Here is a 17,662-nt window from a genome sequence, read left to right on the forward strand (position 1 = left end):
TTCTCTATATGCAGTTTATTTATTCCAACAACCTCCAAGCAGAGAAGCTTGATAGGGTTGGATTATCCATATTTATTTGCCCAAGTTTACTTATGGATGACTATATATATAGACTGTTTATGTATGCAATCTGTGCAGTTAACATTAAGCATTTTTATAGGTCTACATTTTTGTACTTTCAGTTATTATGAACACAATAAGAATGGTTTATAAAGAGGTTATGCCTAGAAACAACTTGTATTTTATCTGTCCAAACTGATAACAGGAACAGACTTCCAAGAGGAAAAATATGACCTGACAAAGTAATCTTTCTGATCATAAGGTTCAAAGTTTTTTACCTTGCAACTATCACACACTTTCAACAACACTGGTTTATCTTTCTGCCTTCCTGTCCATCCCAGGAAAATAATGTCATGGTTTGCCAATGAGCTCTTGACAAAAACAGGCTGAATGCAATCCAAGAGCCTACAAAACCACTGCATGATTAGGGAAAGGGTAGGAGTTACTGACAAATCAAATTTTAAAAACCCCTGAATAAGTCTGTATGATCATGTAGACAGCAGTGTGCATTAATTTAAAAAGGAAAAGACCAGTTTCATCAGCCTGCAGTTTGTTTGTGAAGGACGTCAACAGGTCTGAGAGACAGACATTGAAAGACCTAGTGGATGGCAACAGTATACTCACCAAAAATAAATTTAAATTATTTTATTCAGTCTACCGGTCTAAATGTGATCTCTTACAAAAATTTAAGTTGCATCTATGTCTACAGATTGCTGTAGGTGAAAAAAAAAAAAAAAAAAAGGAAAGAAAAAGCTACACTTTTAGACACAGGTAGCACTGATTAAGACCCAGCAACAGAAAAAAAACTGCTTCACTATGTGTTAGTTTCATAAAGCACTATGATGGGTCTGCCAAAACCCACAGGAATTTTACAGAGTGTTAGGTTTCCATTTTAAATATTTTCTCTTGAACAGCCCATTTTTAACAGAATGCTTATCTTGACTAACTCATACCATTATTTGGTTTTAATCACAGTTGCTGTTTGGGATCCTCCATTTTTGTCATAGCACAAATGCTCACTTCTGAGACAGTTAGAAAGTATAACATTTCCCAATAATTCTTGTAATTACATTCCTGAAAATGTGATCTTATCCCAAAAGTTATTTGTAATACTTATTACTGCAGAAGTATTTATGAACCCATTATGTAGTGAACATAACATTACACATCTAAACAAAAATCTAGCAAACAATGAGAATGACCTGCTCTCATAATAACTGACAGCAATTTCTTCAGTAAGACTGCTCTGCTTTGCAAAATTATTCAACTTTAAAGAAAAAGAGGCTCAGTAAGGCGCTGAATTTTAAAGCATGTCTTTGTTGATTCCCTCAACCACTCCTCTGCAAAGAAAACAAACAAAAGACTTCAAAAGAAGGGTCAGGCTCCTCCTAAAATTTGAGTGCTTTAAACGTGAACAACAATTTTGTTCTTTACGTTAACTTTTGATCTCTGTTCAGAAATGATATGCACATTCACAGAGTATCCAGATTACAACCTGAAGCCATCCTTTTCCACCGTCTTCCTCACCAAGTCAAATATTTAAAGCAAAGTTCAAAGAAGACGATACATTTATCCCTTCCTCCCCCACCCCAGGGCTAAAATAGTCAACAAAACCTAAAGTTATCTTGATTCACCTTTATGTAATTTATACAACCCCTTTTACTCTAAGTATGTGGTACTTCAAACAGAATAGATGCAGATATCTGCTCCCACTGTATGAAAGCCATGCTTCTGCTGTGCACTCTGCACACCATTTCAATTCTCCATTCTTAGAGCAATAAAAACTCGGAAGCAAGTGGGATGACCCTCAAGAAAAAAAAAAGCCTATTATAGAAACAAAAAAAGGTCTGGGTAACCTTGCCCTTAGTTTGTGTTCTGTCTCAGTAAAGGAAGAGAGCTTCCCTCACTCCACTCTGACCCAGAAGTCAAACTTAAAAAGGTGAAGAAGCAAACACTAAATACAGCATTGAATATACTTTTTTAGGGCAGGAACTGCAATGTAATTGCTCCTAAAATTACCAAACACAGTTCACAAAACAAGTTGCAAAGGACTGTATGGCAGTTTCTACTTGCTGAGGTCCACTTCTGCCAGCTTGCAGTATCTGAGCTGCCTGGTATGGTCAGACAGGGGCTGCTCCTCTGGAGACAGACTGCTAATACAATCAACATAAACCTCTCATGATGCTCCAGTAATAAAAAGAGCACATAAATAAAAAATTACCAGTGTTTTACGCAGTTTATTGACAAGATGGTAATAGTACTCATCTGCCTTCCTAAGGCACATACTTGACTGAGTAGGGCATGAAACATTCATGCAGTTTGAGTTAAGCACCAATACCTTAAGTTTGTTCTGAGCTGGGAATTTGAAAAAAGAAAAATTCAGTTCTGTAGAGATGAACTAATCCATAGCAATTTACACCTCAGGCATCAATCTCATTACGGCATCCCTGCCCTTTTCTCCCTAGCCATCAGTACTCTGTAACCAAATAATTTCAGATCAAACAAAAAACCAAAACCAACCAAGCAAAGCCAACAACAATAAAAAAGAGACTAACAAAACCCCCTCCCCCCAGCAAACCCAAAATTTTCTTTAAAAGAAATTTTCCTTTTTTCTAAACAAGCCTAGATGTTCATAATTTCAAATTCTTCATTTTGTGTAGTTTATTCCATAGACCATTCCTTAAAACCTCATTACTTTATATCATCACAGAACATTAGAAGAAATTCCTTCCTCATGAGAAATTTACTATAGGAATTAGATATGCAACCATTTTTGGCATCTCTCTGAGTATCCTGCCACCTTTTCTCTATGTCAGAGACTTAATTCTTCCTAGGAATAATAAGAGATAATTAACCAATTACAATAATTATACTGGGTCAATGACAAAGGTTATTTTTTCTTAAGAAATTATAGGATTGTGCTGTGAATTATCAATTAATGCACTAAAATCACCATGGATTGTAAATTCACACAAATAGAAGCTTCAAAAAGCTGCATGGATTTAACAGTAAACAATAATATAATGCTGAGGAATTCTTATATTCAGAAGTTAGAGTATGCTTACTACTCTAAATGGACATTTTCCAAATTGGCTTTACTTTGCAGGCCTTTTTTCAAAAGCTTTATTGTATTACACATGCTACTGGCCTAATTTAGCTCTAGGAGCAGGCACATTACTTTAAAGACTTTAAAAAATTAAGACATATCCAAACATTACTCACACAATTAGCTGCTTTTCCCAATTTAAAAATGTGTATTTAACGATGACAAAACTACTCAGTTTGACAAACATCTGTATTTCTGTTTGGCAAAAGTATCTGTCATCTGTACAGATGCACTTATTAAAAGACACATTCAGCACAATTCACAACTTCACTGTGCAGCACTCACTCAAGTATGAGTGGAATTTTGGGAAAAACGTCCGTACGATAATTTTTGTGACACAGGAGAACATTTATAATTCCACTTTATTTTCTGGCATTGGTGGTGGGAGCACTGTATGTGCACACAAGCATCACACACAGAGCTTCTTGTCCCCCACTGCTGCCATGCCACGAACATGACCGCTTCTCAGGAGCATCTATTCCAGCAGCATGCAAACACACTCATGAAAAATTCATGTCTGAGCACCAGTTTAGGATGTCAGTGTTGGCAGGGGGTTGAATGTTCAAATACCACATTGCACAGGAGTTTTTGTACTTGCTCATCTTGGTAACTGACAGACAATTAAAGACTGTCTTTAAGTCACTAAAAACACCAGAGAAACAACCTATTCTTCTGAATGATAAAAATTTAGACCACATACTATATTACATAGTATGCAACAACAGTGGCATACTGAAAAATTTTGTTTGCACTGTATTGAAATTATCTCCAAATTCAGTAATTTTTACACTCTAAACTGTAGGAAAACCTTTTAATAAAATTTTATTTATCATAGTAAAAGAAAGTTGAAAGTCTGACTAAAGTAGCAACAGGAGAGTCTTCTGCTGACTCTCCCATCTGAATTAAGCTGGGAGAATTTGGACTGTTTCTCAGTACAGATGTTCATATTGGGATACTTCTTTAAATAGCTCCTTGCTTAACAGGGAGGTTTCTGGATTACCTACTTCAAGCACTTAATTACTATAAAACTACATATCCACTCTAGGAGCTAAACATCAGACACTGTAATGACCAATCTGTAAACCTCTGGAGTTTTTTGTTTAGCTAGCTATGGCCTGAAGACCAGTTAATGAATTATTTTGAAGTACGTGTCCAATCTCAGCTTCTGAAGATGAACCTTGCTATCTTTACTAATAACTGTAACTCTCCTTTTAAGATATAAAAAAATGGTATTCCTAAAATTAGATTTGGAGCTTTTATTTCCTTGCTTTTATTATTAAAAGAGTGTATTATCACTAAAAATCATCATTTAGGACAGTTGAGATTAAGAAAGTACTGCAAGGCTTTACTAAGCAGGTCAGTCAGTACAAATCCACTGTGTTTTTATTAGACAGCTACTCCTATACTTCCTGTGTTGCTGTTTGTTTTTTTACCTCAACATCAGTAAGCACTATGAGAAGCCTGAATTCCCATGTCTCAGCTCCTCCTGTTTATGTTCATCTCATGTTTCAGAAACAAGGGTCTGCACCTTCACAAGCACTAGAAAAGCACTACACAGATACACCAGAATGACATGAAGCTGATACGACTTTGGAGGAAAGTTGCACTGTGTTCTTGGATTTTTCTTGTCTGACAGAGGTGCAGATGTACCTTTTGGGAGCCCATCCCAAAACTATCAGCTTCCTTCCTGTAAGCTGAACAATACTCTTAATTTCTAGTGACCTGTGGAGAACAACACATTGGCTCATGCCAAGATACAGGAAGGCAGAGATGGGCTAGCAATAGCCTATTTAACTTGGTCTGGGTCCACACCACACAGCAAGGTATTAGCAGCTGAGATACTTGCTGATGGGGGCTGAGGCTGATACCTCTCAAGCCACTCAAGAGAGGGAAGAACTGCAGCTTTTTACATGAGGGAGTTTCCGGAGCATGAGTAACACTGAAGTGCAGGAAGTTAGATAACTCTGAGGTAAAAGATCTCAAATTCCCATTTCATTATTTGAGGAAAGCTGCGGAGACTCCTGCTGCGTTCACATATTTTCTGAGCTGCGTGAAGTAGCTCTAAGTAAAAACATTTCATGAGGATCTCTCAAGTGCACTACTCATTAAAGCAAGCATAGGGTAGCTGCTAGACAGTACCTCTTCCTTCCTTCCTTCTCTAAGCCACTGGTTTATGCTCCTGTACAGAATATGCAGGAAATTTCTTACTTTGAAATATTAGCAAGTTACTTGGACAGACAGGTTGGCTACATACAGGTTTTAGAGCTACAACAGATCCATAACTGTTATCAGTCATAGTTTTTTTCCTTGTTTGGGCATCATCCAATTTAAGTACAGATAAAATTTCACTTCATTTTCCATATGGTTATCCAAACCACAACTTTCTGTCTTGCACTCACAGTTCTCATTTCAAATGCAAATCCCTTTCTCTTCCCTCCTTTACCTGTTATCTACTATAATTATTTGTATTTCAAGATTATTTCAAAATTAGAATTAATTTTCTGAAAGTACTATGTTTTTAGTACATAATCTTTGAATTCTTCAGTTTTACCATTCCTATTTTAGAACTTTTTTGGTATGGTATGGTGATGTTTCCATGAAGTGTAAAGGCTGTGATACAAGGAAATACCCACACACTAATTCTAGAATACTGCTGTAGTACATTTCATGTTGGAGCTGTGATACTTCCTATTTATCAGCAAGGCCCAAAGTGTAATAAAAGATCTTTTAGATGGGAGAGTTTTGTTATTGACAAAAGTGAATGAAACACTTTTGGGGTCCAATACACAGCTATGTAGTTTAGCAACTTTGTGGGACTAAAACAGGAACTCTGTACAAGGAGTATTCACTCTGCTTTGGAAGTTCACCCTCTCAGTGCTACCTGGCAGAATTTATTACTTCCTGTAAGCAAATCTCCAGAGGAATACACAGAATACACACGTTGGACATAATCTCTACAGTGACCCTCTAAAGGCATAGGACCAGACAGTGCTGCCACAGAGCCAGCTGCATCATCTGGGGTCACAGCTACAGCTTGTTCAGTAGCAAAACAGTGAACAAACTACTGAATTAGTGTACTTAATAATGGTACAATGTACTCACTAAAATGGCTTAAAGCTGTAAAAGTGTAATTTAAAAAGTTTTCCACAAGCAGGAAACAAAGACTCAAACCTGGATAAAAACATTACCTATTACACTCTGAACCAAAAGTGCATTTTCAGGATTCTTAAAATGTCTGTCAAGTGCAAGCAAGGAAAAACTGGCTTACTTTAACAAATTGTGCAACTTGTGATAAGGAACACAATAGTACTTCTCTTGATGGGATTATTAATTGGTAATGCTTTCCCCATGTTGGTATTATGTTGCACCTCTGCCTTTCACCATTCCTTTTGCAAAAGGAACACATTTTTTTCTTCAGGATGATAATCTAGATTAGGAGGCAATACAATCAGCCTCTAAATTATACATATGCAGAAGGAGCACAACAGTTGTTCTGCTTGTCAAGAGGATTTAAAGATGTGAGCAGCACAGGGCCAGAAAAAAACCCCATTCATTTAGAAAACTAGTCTTCTACCAGAATAGAGAAGTAAAAAAAGGTTTCTCATTTGATATAAAAATCATACTTAAGATTTATCAGCACAAACTCTATGTAAAATGAAACTAATCGGAAAAGTCACTTTTTAGTGAATTTCAACATTACAGATATTTTCAATACAGTAAATGATACATTTAAAAAGCACCTTTAAGGCAACATCATTTTGCAACATGTCAATTGTATGAAGAACACAGTGAAGAAGTTACTTTAACTCCAAAACCCTAATAGTCAACTTCCTTTCACATAGTGGCAACACCCATAACCTACAACACTATGAGCTGTTCCAGCAGTTAGTTTTTCAATTTAATAATAAGAAAAAAAAAAAAAAAAAAGGGAAATAGAATGCTAAACAAAAATATTTCCTTACCTGACAGTTTTCTTTTGCTTTTATGTTGCCCTGTTACCAAAGGCAGAGAAACAAAGTGCAATTCCATCAGTCCATGCACAGCTCAAAGCAGTCTCCTGGCACTGGAGCAGAAGGCAAAGCTGAGCTGGCCCTCGTGAGAGGCCATGGCGAGGTTTGGTGGCCTGGGCACAGCCCGTCCCTGGCAGAGCTGCTGCCCACACCATGGGAGCCCAGGGGAGGCTGCTCTGAGGTCCCTGGGGAAGGAATGTGGGTGCCTGCCTGAGCTGTGCTCCTGCCAGGGCAGGAGGGCACTGAGCAGGGGGCAAACCTGGCCTTGCCCACCCTGAGGGCTCTCACAACCACCCCACCCCAGCCTCCCCCTGGTGAAACACTCCATCAGGACATTACAATGGAGAAAAACTAAAGAACCTTTAAGGCCACAGTTTTTCTCTTTCACCTTAAAATAAAGACCCTTCCCTTTGCTTTCAAGCATGGACTTTTTACACTGGACTGTTACTCTGCACAGTACTGAATATTACCTTTATCTAAAGTATCTCAAGTACAAACTGCACTGAAATATTTACAGCATTGCAATGCTAATAGTGTTGAAATGGTTTTTTGCCTAAGCTTATCAAATATGTAGCTTGTCTGGGGGGAGGGGGGGAAGTTACAATGTATAAAATTGGAATTAGGTATTCTCTCTGTTGGTTTGCAGTTGACAAGTTTATCTTTGTTTGTACTGGCTGTGCATTGTTTGCCAACAATCACATCCCAGAGGCTAAACAAACTCATAGATGGAAGGGACAAAATACAGGATCCACCTTCAAAATCTGCCTGTCTGCTTGGTCAATGGCAGAAAAGTGCAAAAGAGCATTTTAAAGGGCTTTGCAGGAAAAAAAAAAACAGGTTTTCTGGGAGGGGGGGGGGGGGGGAACAACCAAAAAACCAAACTGATGAATCAACTGGGGAAAATGAAAGAACGCAAAATAACCCAGTCAGAGAAGGTGCACTCATCAGCAGCTGTCTTGTGGCTGAAGAGACAAAACACCTCTCTGTTAAATGAACACACTGGCAACATTTGAGAGCATTAAGGAATTATTTTAGGGCAATGCCTAGACATGCTGACATTTAATAGGTTTTCTTTCAGACTCAGGGCATCTGCTACACAACACAAATCAAAATTTTTTTTTAAATTATTTTTAGAAGTCGTTCAGATTGTAAAGTATGGATAAGCAAACAATGCTGCTGCAGATTATTATATCCAGCTATGTCCATAGTATGATATAACCACAAATATTAAATAGTTATTGCTTTAATTGGCATGAAAGCAATACTGGGATATATTTACTATTTCTCTGTTGCATTGAGCAACACCAAAGTAGGATCATTGCCAAAATACTTAATGCTAAAGCACATTTCTATTAAATTCATCATTTGCCAAGATGCAGAGCAGGCAGAGTTGAGACACAGCAAGACTTTACCAGTTCATTTCTCTGGACTCAAGGAGAGTTTTAAGGGAATGCCTGCAGAATGACGAGGCTAGATAAGAAACTCCTCAGCTAATTTTGGCTAGTTCCCAAACTGAAATATTGGAATTGAATTTGGAAATGGTAAAAAAAAAGAAGAAAAGCTATCTGGATCATGACATTTAACATCTGACTTGTGTAAAAACTGAAAAAAGTCATTCTGCTAAATATTTTCACTTTTAAGACAGAATATATTAACTGAGGAAAGTAGAGGACAAATAAATGTGCTTGAACTCTCTAGCAGCATGCCTGAAGCTCAAGGTTGAAGTACAACTGACCCCACACAGAGCCATTTGAACGTGTGCCAAATGCATGAAGCTCAGAAGTTTCATGCTCTGCTAAGGCAACTTTCACATCACTCACTGGCTTCATCTCAGATCAAAAGCACTAAAGGAAAAACTGTGCAGAGAATCTGATTACAGATGGCTTTTGCTGATGCTTTCTACTTAATCTCTGGAATGCGAGGTCATAGCCCTCCCATATTTTAAAAGGGATCTATATACTATTTGCACATTCAACTACTGTCGCTGTACTATATTTTGCTTTCTCATCTGAGCAACGTGACTTAAGGAGTTTATTGCAACCCAGATTCCTACCCACAAAACACACACATGGTCTGTGTGGTTTCAGAGGAGATTGCACTTTCCACGATGCTCACTGTAAATACAGAAATATTTTCTATGCTGCAGTTACCTGTATTACAGCCTGTAAAAGATGCAAGGGCTGAAGTGGTACTCAGTGCTGGAAAGAACACCTTAAACCCCTCAGGACTTGTCTGCCCAAAACAAATGCACCTACATCCTGCAGGTGACATGGTTCACTCTACTTTCTGTTTTGCCCATAGACCAAAATCCATCTTCGAGCATCCTGTGCATCACAGGGCAGGTTTCAACCAACAAAACCCAGAAAATTCAAGGCCTAGCCACACTGGACAGAAGCCTCATTCTTAAGTCAAAATCTCCAAACTTCTAACAAGAAATAAGACTTCCTCGCTTTAACCTCTGTTTTCTCACAGAGATATTCCCTTATTAAAAGCTGATTAAAACCCTAATGATTTGAAATCTGTTTGTACCGTGAAGAGAGAGGAAAAGGATTTTTCTTTTCTCTGCCTAAGTTTAGCTTTCAGTTTTCAGTGTCTTGTGTCTTCCAACCAGCATTTTTAAAAATCACACCTAACTAAATTGTGGCACACAAAAGATATTAAATTTCCTCTTAGTGCAAGGTACAGCTGGAATACAGGATGCAGTGCTGATGTTCCAAATAAAATGTCAACTGTAGTCAATGTAAAATCTTTCAAATTCTCATGTGACAAACTACATTGGATGAAAGTAGATCAACAATCCTAGAAAAGTCAGTCACATAGCTCTTTTCTTTAGTTTTTGTAGTAGTCATGCTCCTGGACTTTGGGACCTCATGTTTTTCTATTCTTTGTTTACTTGGCCAGAATTCCCTCCTCTAAGTAATTGTTTCACAATTTGAAATGCAAAGGGGCAATGGAGATTACCTTTATGTGAATATCTTCACCTGGGGGGCCTTTCTCCCCCATTTCAAACTACATGCATGTGCTTGTAGAGGCCTCAAGTGTAGCAAACTGAAACAGCAGAAGTATCTTCAGGTTCAAAAGGCAGATAAGAAATGCAGACCCACACTGAACTATATAAACAATGAAAAGTTTGCACCAGGATCTTTCAGGCACTCTAACACCAAAACCTGCTGTGCACAACATAGCTGAATCTGACTTTCTCCACCCAGAGAAATTAGAATTGAAGGGCACAAAAAAAATGCACTGATTCATCTGAACTCTAAGCACTGGTCCAGCCCTTTATAGGAAGCATCTACTACAAGCTAAGTACAATACAAGCAAACATTTTTGCTAAACCTTAGAGTAAGCATGAAACTGAAATTAAAACCGTGGGTGAAGTACAAATAACTCAGTAGCATGTAGGGAGCATGCCTTCTCTAACCTTTCATACAAGAGCAATGTACAAATAGAAATGTAGAGAGGGATTCTTGCCCCAATAATGGTGCTTTCAGCTGCTTAACACTCATCTTGACTTACTGTACACAATTCAATCAAGAGATTCAACTCTGGTCAGATCTTCTGTACAGTCAACTGCAAAGCTTCCCCTGCCACCCCCTTCAGCTGAAAAAGAACTCCCAAGCATGGATGCACATACATGAATCATCATGACCTGGCAACATTTTCAGGCATCTCTGTAGTTTTTTGGGGGTCTTCAAGAGATGCCCCACAATCCCACTTCACAGGAGGTGCCAAAGGAACTTGTGGCCAGTTCAACTGAGTAATAGCTGTTAGCCTAAATCATTTCCTGTAGTCTTATCCCAACCTAATTCTGGCTTGAGTTTCTATCTTACAGTGTCCCTCAAGCAATTGTGGACATAGAGGAAACAGGCAGAATAATCAGACAGCTTTCCTGAAGGGGATTTTTTCCCAACACCCCAGCTTCCACTGCCTCGCTTGCCTGCTTCATGGGAAGTAGAACTATCAACACTGTTTGCATATATTACATCACCTCTAAAATGTCTCCAAAACTACAGCAATGTAAACAAAGGCTTTCATAAAATTATAAAAGAGCATGTCTGCCACTACAACAAGCCCAGAGAGATGCTGCACCATTCCCACTGAACAACAAACCCAAGCAAAACAACCCAATAGCAGGGAAAGACCCATGCTCTGATAATCAATTCATTCCAACCACAAGAAAGCTCAGGAGGGTTTCTCAACTCAAGTATTTAACTTGGCAGTAAATATAAATAACAATGCACAAGCAATGCATACTAGCTTTTAAGAACTAAATCCAAGCAATCCAAGCTTTTAAAAATGCATAGTCTCTTCTTATCTTGGTGCTTACATGTACAGGTGGACAATAGGAAATTAAAGCTCTTTGGTTCTCAACTGCTTTGAGTCCATTAGTCCTCAGTAATCAGATTAACATTAGAAGGAAGAGTTCTTCCTTATCACTAGTAAGTGCTTCCTTTGCAAAAAATGTTCTTTGCAACCTCGTTCAGGCACTTGGAAACAGAGGCCAAGAACTCAACGTGTCTGAAAGCAGAAGTCCAGCAGTTGCTCACCCTTGGGAACAGGGCTCCCTCCCAAGGGCAGGTTTAAGACACGTTTAGCAGCACTGCATGAGGAAATTTGACAGCTATCTCACTATGGTATTTTTAGTCTACAGATAGCGAACCAATCAGCAAGGATGTCAAAACAGCAAATTTTTCATTAATCCTGATTTCAAGCATGAATGGGTACAGGGCAATGGACATGTGAAGTAAGCTAAGCAGCTCCTAAAGCTTCTTTCTTCAAGGAGCAGGCCAGAGTGCCCATCACAGGTTAGGAGGCCTGGGGGGCAGGGGGTGTGTCCAACCCAAGCCTGCAGCACAGCTGTTAAGGCACAGCAGGAGGGATCTGGATATTGTACTTAGTGAATCAGCTAGAGAGGTCTGAGCAAGCTGATGTTCCTAATGAGAACTGTAGAATTCCACTCGTACAATGGGTGGCAGTGGGCCAAGGATAACTTGCTAAAAATAAGAGACCTAGAAAGATAAAAAAGTGAAAACATTTCTTGCAATATAGAACTAGAAAAAGTCCAGATAATACTACACATATAACTATTAAAATACTCCCTCTTCCTGAACGGCCTTCCAAGAATATAACATTTTCAGTGATTAAAAAGGGGGAAAAATGGGGCAATCCTTCATAGCTGGATGAAAAAGATAAAACTTGACCATTTGGGAGTATTAGGAGTATGGTAGAAGACTTGTTTTAAATTAACACTTGACCATTATCACTAGTCAACTTGAAGAATGAAAAGGCCAATTTGAATGAGTCTTTGTCCACATCACCTAGATGCTAAATAAAGATACTATTTATGTGCATTTGTTTTCCCTTGATTTTTTCCCTATATTTTAAAGATCAAAGTGATAAAACCTCAAAAATGAAGATACCTAGTGCTCAGAACAACAAAAGTGTGTGTTTTATTTACTGCATGGGTAGAAGTTTACATCACTTTTTTTCCACATCCTTCATCCATATAGGTAAGCTGCTGTTGAAGATGCAAGATGAAACAACAGGTAATTAAAATGACAGGTTCTCATGACTGCAGGATGGTTTGCCTGCCTGTAAAAGTAGTTCCTCACTATTCTCTGCATTAAGAATAACTGGCTGAGAGCAAAGAACACATGGGGCTCCTACCCCCCTCCCCACACAAAACTGAAATCCCATTGATATAGAGTTTTTGGGTGGAGTAACCAAACTTTTACAAAGCAGCTTGACTTTTTCCCAGACAAATGACTTGGCTGAACTTAAGAAACTCCTTTCGCTATTAAAAAATTCCACAATAACTGCATTTCTAAGAAAAATCCCAGAATCTAGAGTGGAAAACCCCTACTGAATAAGGCTTCCAAGAGTCAGCAAGTCTTAAGAGTTTATTTAAACAGAATTGTCACTCAAATATCAGCAAACTGCATGGACCACACTGAAAGGGAACTAAACAACATAAATCAGGTGACTATTGCAGCTTCCCCAACAAAATCTTAGCTCTTTACAAAATGTCAAGACAGCTGAATCTTAGCCGAGTTCTTAAAGCCGGCTGCATGCATTTAATTAAGTCAAAATCGAAGCCAGATGGCACATGATGCTTTTCCAATAGACTGGATGCTGTCACAAGAGGCACTACTTAAGCATTCCTTGACGATTCCTGGCACCAGTGGCTACAAAAATCTCTTTTTACAATCTACCATACACCCCTCCCTTTTTTTCCAGTCACCAAGCCTTTAAAGAGGGTGGGAAGGAGGAAAAAGAGAGCCCCTGAGATAAATTGACTCAGTGTGTGGAATGCAAGGCAAACATTCCTGTACAAATTCAGATTTGATTTATTTTCTTTAGAAAACTTCAGTGCAGGAAAAACCCCCAAATGTCGGTCTTTGCCTTATACTCACTAAGGTTATCACCTGTCTTGAAGGGAGAAAATGAAAATAGGTAACTAGAGTTCCAAAGTACTGCACAGCAGAGGATGATGCTAACACTTTAGCCAGTAATAAATGAAAGTGAGCTGGCTACAGAAATCCTCAAGAATTTGGAAGTATATGGCTGCACATTAACATTTCATCTCTGCACTGCATAATCTCTCAGTGAAAAATGACAGTGGATGCTCCTGTGGTCAGCACATGTGCAGTGAACTCCTACTCACCAGGAAGGCTAGCAAGTTATTGCCTGTTGTAGTGAGCCAAAGTTTTACAGGGTTGAGCCAGAACAGACTGGCAATACCATATTTTACTTTCAGTACTGAGCACTGTACATGGAATTAAACAGAGGGCATGAGCAATGCTGCTGGTCATGTTTCTCAAGGCTTGTACAAGCCAGTCAGAATGCCCACCAAGGTGTGTCTCCAAGATGATGGGGAATGAAAAGCATCAGAAGTTAATATAAATGAAAAATATGCTGCTGACAAAACACCTCTGTTTGATTTTTACTTTGAGATTTTCCTGTTCCAGAATTACTTAAGCAGCTGCCATATTGCTCCCAAAAGGATTCCTGAAGACGTTTAGAGCAAAAGGTGGGAATCATTATGTCTTTTTAATAGACAAGGAAGGTTCAGAAGCCCTTCGTTGCATTTTCTCTCCATGTTTCCATCAAATCATACTGACTGTGGTTCACTTTTTCAAGCATATCATTGTTAGAGCAATCAGACAAAGCACAGACATGAACAAAGGCATAGGACTATAATTTTAGGTTATTTCTAACTGAATGATCTCCTACTGAGCACTACTAGGGACAAGGATTTACTTGAGTTTTAATTGTGATTGCCACATTTACACATACCCAGTCTCAGTTTTCATTTAAAAATAGAAAATGGAATTACTGACTTGCACTGAGTATCTTCCTGCTCATGCAATCTGTTAAAAACTTATTTCCAGCACTGCTGAGGACAAAAACTTGTCTGCTGAAAAGAGTGGATGTGTTTAATAATTTCAGCAGAACAATTCCTCTCTCCTAGTTAGTTTAAAGCTCCATTAATCTTAATGCAAAACAAAACAGTTTCCTTTAACAGCCAAATTCTTGACCTTGAGCCGTTTCAGTGTCGAGTTGGGGGCTGGGGTAGAAAGGACATGGACTGACTACAACGAAGAGCTGAAGAATAAAAACACTTGGACAGAAAAAAACGGGGAAAAAAAGAAAAGAAAACCCCACAAAACTAAACTAAAATTATTTCTGTGAAAGATTAACCCATCAATTTCTGCCACCTGGACATCATCTCCATCTTTGTTACCCATTTTCAGATAGATTTTTAAATATAAGGAGTGATGAAAATTATGAAAAGACAACCAGGAATGCACAAGGTAATGGCTTTTAAATCACCCATCCTAGCACTGACCCACAGCATTAGCCACTAGAGTATTTTCTGACTAATGTTGCAAAAGAAATCCAGTCTAACTAGGCAGCATGATTTTCAGTGTGAAAAAATATGACCTACAGATGCCTTCTTTGTGGAAACTGAAGATGCCTCTTATTTAGATATGTTATTTTTTTCATTCAAAATGGATTTTCTCCAACCATTTTTTATATATAAAACCAGCTCAGAGTTGGACAAAATAAGACCTTTAAACCTATAAGTATTCTCAACAGTCAACATCCACAGGGCTTCTTACAAACAGCTTTTAGGCTCCCTTTACCCACTGCTTTTCCATTACTAAGTGCTCAGCACCATGATTTGGTTGCAGGGACCTTACAAGGTAAGTGACAGACCCAGGTGGCAGAACATATTTGAGTTGCCTCTAAAATGGCATTCAATTGCCTGTAATTTATTTCAGTACTCTAAGTTGTATTAAAGCATGATTTCCTCACTACATCTTGCAAGGGCAAATTTCATCAATTGACAGTATGTGCCCAGCACTGACTGTGGCTAAGGGGGCACACAGCAGTTCCCACAGGCTGATTTCTGTGTCTCCCACACTGGCATCACCTTAGCTCCTAGAGGCAGCTGTTGTTTGAAATGCTGCTAGAAGAAAGCTTTTAAATGGCTCAGACATCAATGAGTCATCCTGCATCAGTGCTCACAAAGCTCTGAGGGGCCTTCTTTTACAGAGAAGGACTGGACAAAGGGTAAGACCCAATTTTGCTTATGAACTCTGGAGGTTTCCCATTAGACTACACTTTTGGTCTAGTCACCAGTCACAGACACCTTACAGAGAAAACAAAATAACTGGGATTATGTTCACAAAGCTGATTTTCTTCCACAGGTACGTACATAGGGCTGCTTGTGAAATGAGAGGTATGGTGAGCAGTACTGTCCTCTCAGTACAAGAAAAGTCCTTTGAACAAAAGTTTCTCACTCAACACAAAGGAATTTTTCAATCATCTCCTGTGCCGACTCAGATGCTTCTTGGCTATCGTTATTACCATTTACCATACAGTTTGCATGGTTTACCTGAAGTCCCAAAACAAAGTGCCCACTATTCCTGCAAGAATACTTACATAAAGACACTTACAAAGCCTGAAGAATTTACTATTCTTAACAATTTTCATTAACCAGCTATGACTAAAGTGGCAGAGCCAGCTTCACACACAGCCGTGACAGCTACTTCAGCGTTAAAACCTGAGAACAAATATACACAAAACACCAGCTGGTTGGATGCACATAAAGAAGGACCCATCATTCTGTGGATCCAGAAGACTTAGAAGTCACGGGATAAAACTTTTTGTTCCCAGATGAGGAAAATGGTGACCAGCATAAACACTTCAGGCCAAGTAATACTTTAACCCAGCGGCCTCCTCAGTTTTCCTCAACTTGCAACAGAAGAAATTGCATAACAGAGCAATTGAAACAGCCCAGCAAACACAGCAGGTGGTCCTGTCTTACAAGACTTCCACCAATGGGTTTTGAAATTTTACACTTAGCCTGGTATGCACTCACATACATTAAGGGCCTAAAACTTTAAACATCAGAGGCAAACCAAACATTTACAAAATACAAACCCTATTATTTTGAACAAACCTTGCTGCAATCACGGAGGAATGTTTCCTTTGGCTGCTATTATGCTCACTTCCATTTATTTATATAGAAAAAAAAGCAAACAATATTTTCTTACCTTGTTTTTTTAATTGGCTACATATGGTACAAAATACTAAATGATAAGGCTGGAAAGCAAATTTCTGTCTTTTAATGAACAGACTGATATGCAAATATTGCTCGTATGAGATTTTAAATGCTTGTCCCATTTTACAGTTACAGAAGAGAAGTCCTGCAATTAGAAAAACCTTTGCAAGAATTTTCTGTCTTTCAAATAGGAGAAGGAAAAATCAAATACCAAAAGACAGTGGGTTTGTAATGACATGCTGAAGACAGCCCAATTTACCTCAACCATAGTAATAATAAACTGCTGCTCTAGTCTTTCCTCAAAAGTACCAGAATACTTAGCTTGTTAAGTCTCTCTGCATGAAAGAGTTAAAAAGCACAGATCTGCCATCAATTAATCTTTATTAAGACTCTCCAGAGCAAATCATAGTTCTGTTATTTAACAGCAAAACACAAAATTCTGAGCTAGTATTATATTTTAAAAACATCCAGAAATGCTGAGCACAAGTTGAGCAGTTCACAAAATAGTTGCTCTGCCAATTTCTCTGCGTTTTATTTCAAGTTTTGTTTCACAACTATTACCTCCTTATATCTAACTACAAAAAAATCAATGGACAGAAACAGAAAACTGTAAGCAACTCAGGCATACCCATATGTGGCTTCCCTACAGACAAACATGGCACCTCATGGTTAATTAGCCCATTTACAGTAAATGAAGCCCCCAGCTCAGCTAAGCCTGCTGTATTCTCCAACCAGCCAGCCACACAGTAGGCTGGGAGCAACGATATTTTCTCCTAAGCACAGCTGAGTTCATGTAAGTGAACAAGGGTGTGACAAAATAACAGAAAAAGGAGATTACAAAGAATGCCTGAATCTTGCACAGAAGTTTCTTTAGCCAAAATGAGATTCAAAGAAAGAAGTGGGGGCCTTTAACAA

At 38.5% G+C, this 17,662-nt stretch overlaps 1 protein-coding gene across 3 annotated transcripts in view; it reads right to left on the reverse strand.

The window, feature by feature from the left end:
• SHROOM2 (shroom family member 2) overlaps positions 1-17,662 on the reverse strand; it is a 116,538-nt gene that overhangs the window by 78,079 nt on the left and 20,797 nt on the right. The gene's annotated exons all lie outside the window — the stretch shown is intronic.

This window comes from Melospiza melodia, chromosome 2 (assembly GCF_035770615.1).
Source record: "Melospiza melodia melodia isolate bMelMel2 chromosome 2, bMelMel2.pri, whole genome shotgun sequence".
NCBI lineage: Eukaryota > Metazoa > Chordata > Aves > Passeriformes > Passerellidae > Melospiza > Melospiza melodia.